The 16,408-nt window shown below is 39.3% G+C and overlaps 1 pseudogene; it reads right to left on the reverse strand.

The window, feature by feature from the left end:
- Positions 1 to 1,302: 1,302 nt before the first annotated feature.
- Positions 1,303 to 16,408, reverse strand: part of LOC118834678 — a 37,443-nt pseudogene continuing 22,337 nt past the window's right edge.

The raw sequence follows: 16,408 nt of genomic DNA on the forward strand, positions 1-16,408 counted from the left end.
TCTATTAATCCAAATGAATTATCTATAAGTAATCATTATTCCTTTTATTTTCTCAGTTTGTTTGGGGGGTAGTTGCACAGAGTAAATAATTTATCTTTTTTTCCCCTTTAATTCAATAATATAAGCCTTCAAACATAAATATGTAGATACAGAAATAGTTGTAGACTTCGATAATTTCTCCCCTTCCCCAAGGACTGCTTTAGCTGCATCCCAAAAATTTTGGTATGTTGCTTCATCATTATCACTCTTTTTAAAAATTATTTTGAATTTGATTTTTTATTTTTCGTTTACAACACTTAGTGCTACATGTTCTTGAATTTCAAATTTTCTTCCCTTACCCCCCCCTTCCCCCCAAAATGGCATGCAGTCTGATACAAATTCTACATAAATCTTTGCATTAAACTTATTTACACAATAGTCAAGTTGCAAAGAAGAATTATGGCCAATGGAATGAATCATGAGAGAGAAGAAACAAAACCAAAAAAGAAGAGGAAAAAAAGAGAGCAAATAGTTTGCCCCAGTCTGCATTCAGACTCCCTAGTTCTTTCTCTGGATGTAGTTAACTCTCTCCATCATGAGTCCTTTGGAGCTGTCTTTGAGCCTTGTATTGCTGAGGCAAGCCATGTCTATCAAAGTTAGTCATCACAGAATCAATATGTCTGTGGTTGTGGACAATGTTCTCCTGGTTCTGCTCTTCTCACTCAGCATCATATCATGTAGGTCTTTCCAGGTTGTTATGAAGTCTGTATATTCCCCATTTCTTATAGCACAATAGTATTCTATCACTCCCTTTTACATAGGTATTTTTCCTATGATTCTTTCTTTGTTCATCCCTTTAGTTAAGATGCTTTTACTGAGTCTAAAGTCCACCTGTTAGGTGCACTATAGAGAAGACACAACACGAGCTAATGAATACAGAGTTGGCACTGGAGTCAGAAGGACTTGGGTTCATTTCATGCCTCCCACAAATAGCAGCTTTTTGACCATGGCCAAGTCATTTAACCAATATGTCCTATACTTAACATTTAGTTTATCAATTGGTTCTGGAAGGCTCAAGTTACAGTTGACTTTTAGATCTTCACAAATAGAGACAATTTTTACAGGGATCCAAGCAGTTTTATTTCTCATCATTCCGTGGTGGTGTACAAAAATGCCAGCAGAGCAAGGAAATAAGTGGGTTAGGGAACATAATTTATGTCTGACAGTATTTTACCACAGTTTCTCCATGATAACTTCTGGATAACTTTCACTTCTAAAGAAGGGCTCTGGATCCACAGGAGGGAATTGCAGCCTCAGGTCTCCCTACTGACACTTGACCAACACTTTCAGATCTTCCAAAAAGTTGAAATACTCCTGGTTTCTAAGGCCATGGAGAGCTTGATCAGTTCATCTGCAAATGTATTATCCATTCCTACATCAGCCAGGAAGTCCATCAAGTGGTCGTATAGGAATTAATCCAGGGAATCCATGTTGAATGTGTAGTTTGTTGTCTTCCAGTCTGATTCACTGGTGGGCTGAAAGCTAACTTCCCAGATGGAGAAAATGTCACTCTCATCCTCTATCTCCTGTCCAACATCATTTCCTGTACAGTGGCAGTCCAACACAGGGACCTTCTTGGTATTGTTCCTTACAACTTCCACCATGAAGTTTGGGGTTGACATAAGTTCAGACTCTTGCTGTTCTTGAGCTTTCTGTCCCTCTTGTGGGTCATAGTCAAATGTTGGTGTGATACTATTGTTAATATTGAAGGTGACTGTGATCCTCTCACCAACTGGACTAACTTGGTTTCTGTCCCTTGCACACCCAGTCCCCAATCCTTGGACATCCCGAGGTGGGATTTGTGTTTCTGGATTTTCTTCTCTTTAATTTCATCTGTCAGGAATTTGGCAAAGGCTTTGCCCCAACTCTGTGGGAAGCACCCCACAGGTGCAGGAACACAGGCCACTTGAGCCGGAGAAGCTGCAGTTGGGGTTGGGGAGGGAGCACACTGGCCCAGGCCCTCTGGGATTCCTCCTCTCTGGAGGTTTCCTAAGGCCTTTGTGGTGACAGCCACTGCAGGGCCACAGGGCCAAAGCCAAGCCCCAGGGAGCTGCATCAGGGGCAGCAGCAGCTAAGCCATGACAGAAACACTCAGAGGCAGAGGGGGAACCACAATGGAGATCTTAAGGACAATGAGGTAATTCTAATATAAAGAAACCAAGAAAATAATAGGAAAACAATCCTACAGAAAGCAGAGCCACAGATTTTTAGACTATTAGATATATAATCATGCCCACAGTTCCCTATTCAGTAATTTACAGCATACATAAGTGACAAAGCTCTCAAATATTGAGAACGACTATTTTGAAGGACTGTATAGAGTAGTAGTGATTTTACCAGTGTCAATGAACATATAACATAATGGAAACATTGTTTGCTTGAGAAGTCATGACATAGCTATCACTTTCAAAAGGTACTCTTTTTCTTCTTAAATTAATTTATTTTTAGTTTTCAACATTCATTTCTACAAGATTTTGAGTTACAAATATTTTCCTCATCTCTACCAGACCCTCACTCCAAGATTGCCCCTTTCCCCAGACTGCTCTCCCTTTATCACCCCACTCCACCCCCTTTTATCCCCTTCCCCCTTACTTTCCTGTATGGCTGGGTAGATTTTGATACCCCACTGCCTGTTTATCTTATTTCCCAGTTGCACTGAAAAACAATTTTCAACATTTGATTTTAGGACTTTGAGTTCCAAAATCTCTCCCTTCTTCCCTCCCCACCCAACCTCCTTGAGAAGGCAAACAATTCAATATAGGTTATACACATATCATTATGCAAAACATAATAGTCATGTTGTCAAAGACTAATTATATTCCCCTTCTTTGTATCCCATTCCCCATTTATTCAATTTTCTCCTTTGACCCTGTCCCTTTTCAAAAGTGTTTGCTTTCAACTACCCTTTCCACCAATTTACCCTCCTTTTTTTGAAGGGGAGAAGGCAGGGCAATTGGGGTTAAGTGACTTGCCCAAGGTCACACAGCTAGTACATGTATCAAGTGTGTGATCCTGGTTTTGAACTCAGGTTCTCCTGACTCCAGGGCTGGTGCTCTACTCTCTGCACCACCTAGCTTTCCCTCCCTTCTATCCTCCCCTTCTCCTTTATACCCTTTCCCCCTACTTTCTTATAGGGTAAGATACCCAACTGAATGTGTGTATTATTCCCTGAAAATCCATTTTTTTGCCCTGAAATATTATAATCAAGTTTGCTGGGTAGATGATTCTTGGTTTTAATGCTATCTCCTTTGACCTCTGGAATATCATATTCCAAGCCTTTTGATCCCTTAATGTAGAAGCTGCTAGATTTTGTATTATCCTGATTTTGTTTCCACAATATTCAAATAGTTTCTTTCTGGATACTTGCAATATTTTCTCCTTCACCTGGGAATTCTGGAGTTTGGCTACAATATTCTTGGGAGTTTTGCTTTTGGGATCTTTTTTCAAGAGGTGATCAGTGTGGGTGGAGCCAAGATAGCAGAATGAAAACAGTGACTGATGAGCTTGCTCATAAACTCTGTCAGATACCTCTAAAAAAAGTGAATCTGAGCAGATTTGAGAGAAGTAGAAGACACTAGGAGACTGAGTGAGGCAGACTTCAAGCCCAGGAGAGTCCCCAGGGAATACTGGATGGATGTGTGGGACAAGAGAGCACCAGCCATGGGGAAGTGTACCCAACCACACCAGAAAAGGAGCAGCAGCTGAACTCAGCCATGAAACTAGGCAAGGAGAGGGCAGAATGAAACCATACCAGAGCAAGAGCCAGAGCAGGCCCAGGGCTGAACTGCCAGCTGTGGTGGGGATCCCCAGGCCTCTCATTCCAGGACAGGAGTCTGTCAGAACTGCATGAGGCAACAGAACAGACCCTGTGGCTACAGCAGAAGCTACTCCTAGGGCATTCAGCCCACAGTATAAAGGTATGAAAATTGCCTTCTTGAACTTCCGGGACCCATGATGGCCAGGTAAAACAACTCTCATCCTTCCCTTGAATAAACCCAGTGTATACTGCCAAAGGGGAAACCCTAGAATAGAGGAGACAGAACTGGAGGTTCAGTAATCTTATACTTCACAAGGCTGGGGAAACAGCATCTCTTGTGCTGGCAGAAGGAGACCAGTACAGGAAGGGAGGAATCCTAGCAGAACCCATCTTGGCAGGCCAGTGGGTGTTTCTGAGCCCCAGGGGAAGGAAATGGCAAGCACCAACACCAGGAGCCCAAGTGTGCCTTTGAACAGCCAGGGGAATTGGCAGACACCGGCACAGACAATGGCTGAGACCACCCACACTATAGTGCAGCCCTAGGGGGCAAAGAGACTTCCAGCAGCCAGAGCACTGGTCCCCCACACCTCACACACTTACCCCCCAGGAAAACTCAGAAAGAACTCACTGGGCCCCTGTCATTAGCACACACCAGCCAACTCTAGCTCAGCACTGGGTGAGCAGCAGCACTACATAGCCTCTCACCTGACAAAATCAGAGACCACAGCACACAAAGCCAGTAAACAAGCCCCCAGTCCCTAGCACAAGAAGATTGGGCCAGAGCCCCCTGTTTCAACAATCTGCCTAGCAGCTTCTGTGGGGGTATAAGATCCACCAACAACCAGCACCCAGAAAGCTGCCAACACACTGCAAAAGCACAGGTTCTTTTGATCTGCTTTAGTAAGGAAAGCAATGTTAAGGGGTTGACAAGCTTACTTTAATTCAGCATACAAATAACATTCACTTAGTTCCAGGGAAAAAACCACCACCCTGAACTTCAGAGCAAAATACGAACAAAGTACAAACACGGACAGACAGACCTTGTCTGATTCAAATCCCAATACATAGTTACCAGAGTTTAACAAAGTCTCAGCATCCGGGTTAATAAGCTGGAGGGCCCTTAGCTGCACCTGCCTGGAGTCTCTGCATCAGCACACCAGCACGAGTGAGAGCCCTAAACAAATTACAAACATCGGCAGACAGACCAAATACAAATTCATAGTTACCAACATCTAGGTTCAGCCCGGGAGCTCAGAACAAGGGCTGGCCCAGAGTCACTTGTGCCACCACTGCTGTGGGTAAGAGCTCCAAAGAAGAGAAAGCCAACCCCTGGTTTTATATCTTTTTCAGAGTCAGGGGTCACACATGTGACTCACCCACGTGGTCTAAGAGCCTCTGATGTCCCAAACCTATCACTCAAACTCATATGTAAACCAGGCCCTGCCTTACTTAGCCCCACCTGGGATCTCACCTTGGTTACCAAGTCACACCCACATAGGTTTAGCACCTAATTGGGGTTTGGGCCTAGGGCTTAGCACCTAGTAAGACTCAAAGGCACCTAATCATTTTGAAACAGCAAGAAAATCCCTAATCAATTGATTTTACACCCACTGAGCCCCAGAAGCAGAGATTCACTTTAAAGGCCAGGAAAAAGGCAATGAAGAAGGAATCTAGAAAAGTTTAAAAAAAGATGATTGAATCTTATTATGGGGACAGATAAGATCAAAATACAAATACGGAAGAGGACAGCATGGACACTATACCCACATCTGAAAAATTCAAAAGAAAATGTGAACTGGTCTCAAGCCCAAAAAGCATTCTTGGATGAGCTTGAGGAAGATTTTTTAAATCAAATTAGAGAGGTAAAAGAAAAAATGGAAAAAAAAAATCACTGGTGAGAACAAATTTTTAAAAAGTAAAACTAGTGAAATGGTTAAGGAGGTTCAGAATCTAATTGGAGAAAATGACTTCTTAAAAAGTAAAATTAGCCAGATGGAAAAGGATGTACAGAAGCTAAATTAAGAAAACAATTTGTTAAAAATTAGAATTGGGCAAGTAGAAGCTAATGACTCTATGAGCTATCAAGAATCAGTCAAACAAAATCTAAAGAATGAAAAAATGGAATAAAATATAAAATATCTCATTGGAAAAAAAAACTGATCTAGAAAAATAGATCCAGGAGAGACAGTCTAAGAATTATTTGTCTACCAGAAAGCCATGATGAAAAAGAGCCTGGACGTTATCTTCCAAGAAATCATTAAGGATAACTTCTCTGAGGTCCTAGAATTAGAGGGCAAAATAGTCATCAAAAGACTCCACAGATCACCACCTGAAAGAGATCCCAAACTGAAAATTCCAAGGAATATTGTAACGAAATTCCAGAATTAACAGGTCAAGGAGAAAATACTGAAAGCAGCCAGAAAAAAAAAAAAAAAACAATTTAAATGTGGTGGAACTACAGTCAGGTTCACATAGGACCTGGCAGCTTCTACATTAAAGACAGGAAGGACTGGATTGTGATATTCCATAAGGCAAAGGAGCTTGGACTACAACTAAGGATCAATTACCCAGCAAAACTGAGCATAATTTCTCAGGCAAGGAGATGGACATTCAATGAAATGATGGAATTCCAGACCTTCCTGATGAAAAGGCCAGAGTTCAAAGGAAAATTTGATCTTCAAATACAAATACAAAGCAATTGGGCATGTAATGGAAAAAAGCTAAAAAAAGAACAAATTGAAAATCCCCAACTAAATATCAAATTAGAAATATTGAAAACAAAAGGAGAGATTAATAAAATTGAAATCAAGAAAACTATTGAACTAATAAATAAAAATAAGAGCTGGTTTTATGAAAAAACCCCCAAAAATATTGATAAAACTTTGGTCAATTTGATTAAAAGAAAGAAAGGTGAAAACCAAATTAGCAGTATTAAAAATGAAAAGGTGAATTCACCTCCAATGAAGAGGAAATTACAACACTAATTAGGAATTATTTTGCCCAATTATATGCCAATAAATATGACAACCTTAGGGAAAGAGATGAATATTTACAAAAACATAAATTGCCCAGGTTAACAGAAGAGGAAGCAAAATGCCCAAATAACCACATCTCAGAAAAAGAAATTGAGCAAGCCATCAATGAACTCCACAGGAAAAAAAATTTCCTGGGCCAGATGGTTTTACATGTGAATTCTATCAAACATTTAAAGAACAATTAATTCCTGTACTTTATGGACTATTTGGGAAAATAGGCAGAGAGGGAGCCCTACCAAATTCTTTTTATGACACAAATATGGTACTAATACCTAAACTAGGAAGAGTCAAAACAGAGAATGAAAATTAGAGACCAATTTCCCTAATGAATATTGAGGCAAAAATTTTAAATAAAATATTAGCAAAAGGACTGCAGCAACTTATCACTAGAATAGTACACTATAACCAGATAGGATTTATTACAGGAATGCAAGGCTGTTTCAATATTAGGAAAAGTATCAGCATAATTGATCATATCAACAACAAAACTAGCAGAAATCTCATGATTATCTCAATAGATGCAGAAAAAGCTTTTGACAAAATACAACTCCCATTCCCATTAAAAGAAACACTACAAAGCATAGAAATAAGTGGAGTCTTCCTTAAAATTATAAGTAGCATCTATCTAAAGCCATTTGCAAGCATCATATGTAATAGGCATAAGCTAGATGAATTCCCAATAGGATTAGTTTCAACAATAATAGAAGAAAAAAGAAATTGAAGGAATTAGAATAGGCAAAGAAGAAACCAAGTTATCACTCTTTGCCGATGATATGATGATTTACTTAGAGAATCTAGAGAATCAAGTAGAAAAGTACTTGAAATAATAAATAACTTTAGCAAAATTACAGGATATATAATAAACCCACTTAAATCCTTGGCATTCCTATATATTACAAATAAAGCCCAACAGCAAGAGATAGAAAGAGAAATTCCATTTAAAGTTACTGTAGACACTTTAAAATGTTTGGAAGTCTATGTGCCAAGAAAAACCCAGGACCTATATGAGCACAACTACAAAATAATTGGCATAGAAATAAAATCAGATCTAAATAAATGGAAAAATATCAATTGCTTGTGGTTAGGCTGAGCTAATATTAAAAAAAAAATCACAATTTTACCTAAATCAATTTACTTATTCAATGCCATACCAATCAAACTACCAAAAAATTATTTTACAGAGCTGGATAAAATGATAACAAAATTCACTTGAAAAATGAAAAGGTCCAGAATACCAAAGGAATTAATGAAAAGAAATGCTAGAGAAGGTGACCTAGCTATACCAGATATTAAACTGTATTATAAAGTAGCAGTCATCAAAACTACTAAAAAACTGGGAAAGAAACAGAATGGTCCTAGGGAGCATAGTGAGTAGAGAACCAGCCCTTAAGTCAGGAGGACCTGAGTTGAAATCCAGACTCAGACACTTGACACACTTATTAGCTGTGTGACTTTGGGCAAGTCACTTAACCCCAATTGCCCTGCATTCCCCCCCTGAAAAAAAAAATACAAACAAACAAAAACAAGAAACAGAATGGTAGATCAGTGGAATCAGTTAGGTACATAAGACACAGTAGTGAATGACTATAGCAATCTACACTTTGATAAACACAAATAATTTAACCTCTGTGTTCAGAATTCACTATTTCACAAAAACTGCTGGGAACAATGGAAAAAATATGGTAGAAACTGGGCAAGAATCAATATCTTACACCATATATCAAAATAAAGTCAAACCTTGTTCATGATTTAGGAATAAAGGCTGATACTATAAGCGATTTGGGAGAGCAAGGAATAGTTTGCCAGTCAGATTTATGGAGAAGGCAAGAATTCATGACTGAATAAGAGATTGAGAGTGTTACAAAATGCAAAATGGACAATTTTGACTATGCTAAATTGAAGTTTCTGTACAAACAAAGACAATGCAACAAAGATTAGGAGGGAAGCAGAAAATTGGGAAAGAATCTTTACAAACACTGTCTCTGATAAAGGCCTCATATCTAAAATATACAGGGAACTGAGCCAAATTTATAAGAATACCATTCATTGCTCAATTGATAAATGGTCAAAGGATATGAACAGGCAGTTTTCAGAGGAAGCAATTAAAGATATTTATAGTCATATGAAAAAATGCTCTAAATCCCTATTGATCAGAGAAATGCAAATCAAAACAACTCTTAGGAACCACATCTCTTCTGTCAGATTGGATAACATGACAAAGCAGGAAAATGATAAATGCAGGAGAGGATGTGGGATAATTGGAACATGGCTACATTTTTGGTGGGGTTGTGCACTGATCCAGTCATTGTGGAGAGCAATTTGGAACTATGCCCAAAACACTATAAAAATGTGCATGCCCTTTGACCCAGCAATACCACTTCTAAGCCTGTATGCCAAAGAGATAACACAAGTGGGAAATGGACCAGTATGTACACAAATATTTATACAATTCTTTTTGTGGTGGCAAAGATTTGGAAATCAAGGTGATGTCCATCAATTGGGGAATGGCTAAATAAGTTGTAGTATATAAATATAATGGAATACTATCGTGCTACAAGAAATTTGGAACAGACAGACTTCATTATAACCTGCAAAGACCTACATGATCTGGTACTGAGTGAGGGGAGCAGAACCAGGAGATCATTATACACAATGGCCAACACATGGTATCAGTAAGGACTAACTTTGTTAGTCTTGGCTCTTCTAGTCAATGTGAAGTTCAAAGACAAATCCAAAAGACTCATGATGGAAAAACCTAGGCACATCCACAGAAAGAATTATGGAATCTGAATGCAGATTGAGGCATAATATTTGATCTCTTTTTTTCCTTCTTTTTTGGTTTCATTTCTTTTCTCAAGATTCATTCCATTGGTTATAATTCTTCTTTACAACTGGATTATTATGTAAATAAGCTCAATGTGAAGGTATATGTAGAACCTGCATTGGATAACATGTCATCTTGTGGGGAAAGGAGGCAGAGAGAGGGGAGGAAAATTTGGAACCCAAAAACTTGAACTGAGTCTTGTACACTAAAAACAAAAAATTAATTTAATTTTAAAAAACAGGCAGTCAGTGGATCCCTTCAATTTCTTTTTTAACCTCTTGTTCTAGAATATCAGGGCAGTTTTCCTTGATAATTTCTTGAAAGATGATGTCTATGCTCTTTTTTTGATCATGGCTTTCAGGTGGTCCAAGAATTTTTAAATTATCTCTCCTGGATCTATTTTCTAGGTCAATAGTTTTCCAAATCAGATATTTAATATTGTCTTCCATTTTTTCCTTCTTTTGGTTCCATTTTATAATTTCTTCATTCCTCATAAAGTCATTAACTTCCATTTGCTCCATTCCAATTTTTAAGGAATTATTTTCTTCAGTGAGCTTTTGGACCTCCTTTTCTATTTGGCCAATTCTGCTTTTTAAGGCATTCTTCTCCTCATTGGCTTTTTGGACCTCTTTTGCCATTTGGGTTAGTCTATTTTTAAGGTGTCATTTTTTTCAGTGTTTTTTTTGGGAGTGGTGTTCTTTAGCAAGCTGTTGACTTGTTTTTCATGATTTTCTTGCATCACTCTCATGTCTCTTCCCAAGTTTTTCCTCTATTTCTCTTACTTGATTTTCCAATTCCCTTTTGAGCTCTTGCGCAGCCTGAGACCAATACATATTTTTCTTGGAGTCTTTTGAAGTAGGATTTTTGACTTTTTTTTCTTCTTCTGGCTCTATGTTTTGGTCTTCTTTTTCACCAAAGTAAGATTCTATACTCTGAGGTTTTTTATGCTCCCTGCTCATTTTCACAGCTAAATTACTTGGCTTTTTAGCTCTTTGCCAAGGTAGAACTCTGCTTCCAGAGTGGACAGTGCTCTGTCCCAAGCTTCTGGAGTTTTGTGCTACTGTTTTCAGAGCTACTTATGGGCACCTATAAAATTTCACTTCTTCTGAAGTGGTGTAATCCAATGAGAGGTGTTTAGTAATCTACTGACCTGTGCTCTGGTCTGTGAGTGATCTTAAGCATTCTTTTCTGTCATATAACTACCAGGAGGATTCCCTCTCCACAGCCATGACAACTCTGCCACACCAGAGCTCTTCCTCACCTCTAGTCCACCAACCAGGACTACAACCCAGATCCAAGCAAAGCAAAGCAAGAGAATCCTGCCTCAGTGCCAGCAAAGAGATACTTACACTCCTGCTCTGATAAGCCACTTGATTCACCACCAAAGTAAGATTCTATAGTCTGAGGTTTTTTATTCTCTCTGCTCATTTTTCCAGCCTATTACTTGGCTTTTTAGCTCTTTGCCAAGGTAGAACTCTGCTTCCAGAGTGAACAGTGCTCTGTAGCAAGCTTCAGGAGTTTTGTGCTGCTATTTTCAGAGCTACGTCTAGGTACCTGTAAATGTTCAGTTCTGAGGTGGTATGATCCAGTGAGAGATGTTTAGTCCTCTCCTGGACAGTTCTCTGGTCTATGAGTGATCTTAGGCTCTATTTTCTGCGTTGTAACTACCAGGAGGACTCCCTCTCCACCACCACCCCAAACTCTGCCACACCAGTGCTCTTCCTCACCCCAGGACAACCAACCATGACTGTGACCCAGATCCAATCAGGGCAAAGCTAGAGAATCCTGCCCCAGCACCAGCAAAGTGATTCCTGCACTCCTGCTCTGATCAGTTGCTTGATTCCCCTCTCTTTCTGTGGGTCCGGAGGTCAGGGTAGCAGCTGCCACTGCTGTTGCTGCCCACTTGACTGCAGCCACCTCCACCAGCACCCTGCTGCAGTTACCTCTGCCATCCCAGTGGCTATGGCTGGACTGTGCCCTTCTCTCACCCAGGTACAACAAAGTTTTCCCACTGACCTGCTAAGTTGTCTTTGACATTTCTGGGTTGAGAAGTCTGGAAACTGCCACAGCTCAATGATTCAGGGCTCTGAGGTCCTGTCTGCTCCGGCCTGGTCTGTCCTGGTATAGCCCACGCTGGGCTGCACTCCACTCTGAGCATGGTGAGATAGACCCTTCCCAGTGACCTTCCAGGCTGTATTGGCCTGGAGACTTTTTTCACTCTGTTATTTCATGGGTTCTGTAGCTCTAGAATTTGTTTAGGGTAATTTTTTATAAGTGGTTAGAGGGATTTGGGGGAGAAATCAAGCAAGTCCCTGTTTTCTGTTGACCATCTTGGCTCAGCCTCATGGTACTTTTTTGTTATAAGACTGAAAATTTCATCTGACCTGTATGAGATGAGCATTCTACCACAGATTCCAACATCTATAAGTAAAAATCACTATTAATTTTAATTGCATTAAAAACTTTATCAATTTTAAAATAAATTGCTTCATAAGAATATCATTAACATGTCTTTAGCTTTTCAGCAAGAATTCATCTGTTTTCTTTAGTTCAAAACGTTGGCTTATTTGCAACTCTTAGGTATTTCAACCATTTTTCTACAATTCAGAATTTTCTTACTCATTCAATTAACCATATTTGTAGAGAGATTTTCAATGGTTCAATTCAAGAATTCAACAAACATTCATTAACTATGCCTGGCCTACTATAATAAGGTATTCCACTGAACTCCGGGTGTGAAAAAAATGAAGCAAGGTATGGTTTCTGGCCGCAAGCTTATAAATGAATAATGTTAGAAAATGATATGGTAGAATTTCATTACCCCAAAGAAAGCACGTAGATTATTAGCTATTAACGCAATAAATTTTTATTATGACAGGTACATTAGCAATTGTCTAAGGTAAAGTCTATACTGGGGATTCTCAAGCAGTTTTGTATCTTGGACTCTATTCACATTGTAGTGAAGAATATGGATCCCTTGTCAGAATACTATTTTAAGTGCCTAAAATAAAATACATGAGTTACAAAGGAAACCAATGAGACTGAAATAGTAATAAAGAATTTAAAATATATCTATATCTATCTATACACATCTATACACACATATATATGCATACATATACATGCACATATGCACACATACATATATACACATATACATATATACATATACATGCATATACATATATACACATACATACATACATACATACATACATACATACATGATATATGTGTGTGTGTATGTATGGATGCCTGGTTAAGAACCCTGGACAAACATACAAAACTTAAATTGAAACAACAGAAAAGTCAGTCAGTCATCAGCATTTCAAACATCTATATTTTGGTATTATTTGTGAAAACTACCTATGTCTGTGGTTCCCTGTTCACAAACATTAGGAATGAGAGGAACATGGAGTTTCAGTCTGATTGGCAAGCCTTGTTAACCTCTAAAATAGCGCCAGGCATCCCATTAAATGTATCATTGCAATGACTAAGTAATACACCCCCAGTAGACTGAATAAATAATGTCTCACACCTGTGCCCTCTGACCTTCTTCGAACTGTCCTAATAATGATAAATTACTTCAGATTTAAAAGTATCATCTCTCCATGTAGAAATGTACAGAATTTAATCTTATTTAATCCCTCATGACTTTTTTTCCCGTTTACCTTTTTGTGCTTCTCTTCAGTCTTGTATTTGAAGATCATTTTTTTTTTTTTTGCTCGGCTTTGGTCTTTCCATTAGGAATGCTTGAAAGTATGCAATTACATTAAATACCCATTTCCCCCTTGTAGGATGATATTTAGTTTTGCTGGGTGCATGATTCTTGATTGTAATCCTAGTTCCTTTGCCCACTGTACTATTCCAAGCCCTCCAATTCTTTTATATAGAAGCTGATAAATTATGCATTATGACTATGGCTCATGATATTTGATGTTTTTGTTGACTCTGCTACTATGGAATTTGTTTTGTGGCATTTTTCTTTGAGGGCAAGAAGTATTTTATTTTCATTTTTGCACCTGTTCACCTGGTACATAAAGATATGGACTGCTCTGTGATTTCATTGATATATGTAACTCCTGGGTGAGGAAACCCTCTTGACCAATGGAGGTCAGCACTTTCTCGGCAATATATAATTTATGTTTTTATTTTTAGTTTTATTTTTTTAGTTTTCAGCATTGATTTTCACAAGAATTTGAATTACAAATTTTCTCAGATCTACCCTCCCCCCTACTCCAAGATGGCGTATATTCTGCTTGCCCTGTTCCCCACTCAGCCCTCCCTTCTGTCACCCCACTCCCCTCCCATCCCTTTTCCTTCATTTCTTGTAGGGCAAAATAAATTTCTACTCTCCATTGCCTGTGTATCTGTGTATGTTTTTGTTGGAGGCTTTTGTTGTAGGCTCTTTGACTTTGTTGACTTCTTCTGGCTGTATGTTTTGGTCTTCTTTGTCACCAAAGAAAGATTCCAGAGTCTGAGACTGAATCTGGGTGCGTTTTTGCTACGTGGCCATATTCCCAGCCAACTAACTTGACCTTTGAGTTTTTCATTGGGGTATGACTGCTTGTAGAGTTAAGAGAACTATGTTCCACGCCTGGGGGGATGTGCCATCTCTGCCACACCAGCACTGCTCCTTCCCCAAGAACCCCCAACCCAGACTGGACTTAGATCTTCAGCAGGCTCTTCACTCCTGCTCTGATCTGCCACTTAATTCCTCCCACCAGGTGGGCCTGGAGCCGGAAGCAACTGCAGCTGTAGTTCTGTAACTGCCCCACCTCCTCTGCCCCTGGGGTGGTGGTCCAACCGTGAACTCCTTCTTATACTCTGTCCCCAGCAGCTTTTCCCACTAACCTTCTCTGTTGTCTTTGGTGTTTGTAGGTTGAGAAGTCTGGTAACTGCTGCAGCTCACTGATTCAGGGCTCTAGGGCCAGCTCCACCTGGTTCCTGGTCTGGATGGTCTGCGCTGCCCATGCTGGGCTCTGCTCCACTCTGCTCTGCTCTGCTCCCAGGCCTATACAGGATTGACCTCACTCAGAGACCATTCAGGCTGTCCTAGGCTGGAAACCTGCTTCCCTCTGCTATTTTCTGGGTTCTGCAGTTCTAGAATTGGTTCAGAGCCATTTTTATAGGTTTTTGGAGGGGCTCAGTGGGGAGCTCATGCTAGTGCCTGCTTTCCAGACTCCATCTTTAGCAACACATCTTGTGGCATTATTATAACGTTGTTTTGAGGATTATTTTGGGAGAGCTCATGTGAGTTCCTGCCTTTAGTCTGCCGTTCTACCTTTGCCTCTAGTCCAGGGATTCTTAAAATCCTTAGTCCATTTTATGTGACAGTTTGTTTTAGTGTGGTATGTTTTACATTATCTTTATTTTTTTTCAATTTCTTGACTTTCTTTTAATATTCTTTATTGTCTCATGGTGTCATTTACTTCTGTTTAATCCATTTTTTAAATTTAAATTTATTTATTTGACATATTTAGTTTTCAGCATTGATTTTCACAATGGTTTGAATTACAAATTTTCTCCCCATTTCTACCCTCCCCCCCCTCCAAGATGGCTTATATTCTGGTTGCCCTGTTCCCCAGTCAGCCCTCCCCTCTATCACCCCCCTCCCCTCTCATCTCGTTTTCCCTTCCTTTCTTGTAGGGCAAGATAAATTTCTACGCCCCATTGCCTGTGTATCTTACTTTCTAGTTGCATGCAAAAACTATTTTTTGTTTGTGTTTGAACATATGATTTTAAAACTTTGAGTTCCAAATTCTCTCCCCTCTTCTCTTTCCACCCACCCTCCCTAAGAAGTCGAGCACTTCAACCTAGGCCACATGTGTATCATTATGTATAACCCTTCCATAATACTCATGTTGTGAAAGACTAACTACATTTTGCTCCTTCCCAACCCATCCCGCTTTATTGAATTTTCTCCCTTGACCCTGTCCCCTTTCCAAAGTGTTTGTTTTTGATTACTTTCACCCCCATCTGCCCTCCCCTCCATTATCCCCCCCCTTTTATTTTTTTTTCTTCCTCCCTCTTCTTTCCTGTGGGGTAAGATACACAACTGAGTATGTATGGTATTCCCTCCTCAGGCCAAATCTGATGAGCGCAAGGTTCACTCATTCCCCCCTCACCTGCCCTCTCCCCTCCTCCCACAGAACTGCTTCCTCTTGCCACCTTTATGTGAGATAATCCACCCCATTCTATCTCTCCCTATCTCCCTCTCTCAGTATGATGCTCTCTCATCCGTTAATTTCATTTTATTTCTTTTAGATATCTTCCCTTCATCTTCAACTCACCCTGTGTCACACATATATACACACATAGATATATACATACATACACGTTCACTTATATATATACATAAACATATATATATATATATATATATATATATATATATATATATATATGCATATTCCCTTCAGCTACCCTAATACTGAGGTCTCATGAATCATCCATGTCCTCTTTCCATGTAGGAATGTAAACAAAACAGTTCAAATTTAGTAAGTCCCTTGCAATTTCTGTTTCTTGATTACCTTTTCATGCTTCTCTTGATTCTTGTGTTTGAAAGTCAAATTTTCTATTCAGTTCTGGTCTTTTCACTGAGAAAGCTTGAAAGTCCTCTATTTTATTGAAAATCCATATTTTGCCTTGGAGCATGATACTCAGTTTTGCTGGGTAGGTGATTCTAGGTTTTAATCCTAGCTCCATTGACCTCCAGAATATCGCATTCCAAGCCCTTCGATCTCTTAATGT

Source organism: Trichosurus vulpecula, chromosome 1 (genome assembly GCF_011100635.1).
Source record: "Trichosurus vulpecula isolate mTriVul1 chromosome 1, mTriVul1.pri, whole genome shotgun sequence".
NCBI classification, from domain to species: domain Eukaryota; kingdom Metazoa; phylum Chordata; class Mammalia; order Diprotodontia; family Phalangeridae; genus Trichosurus; species Trichosurus vulpecula.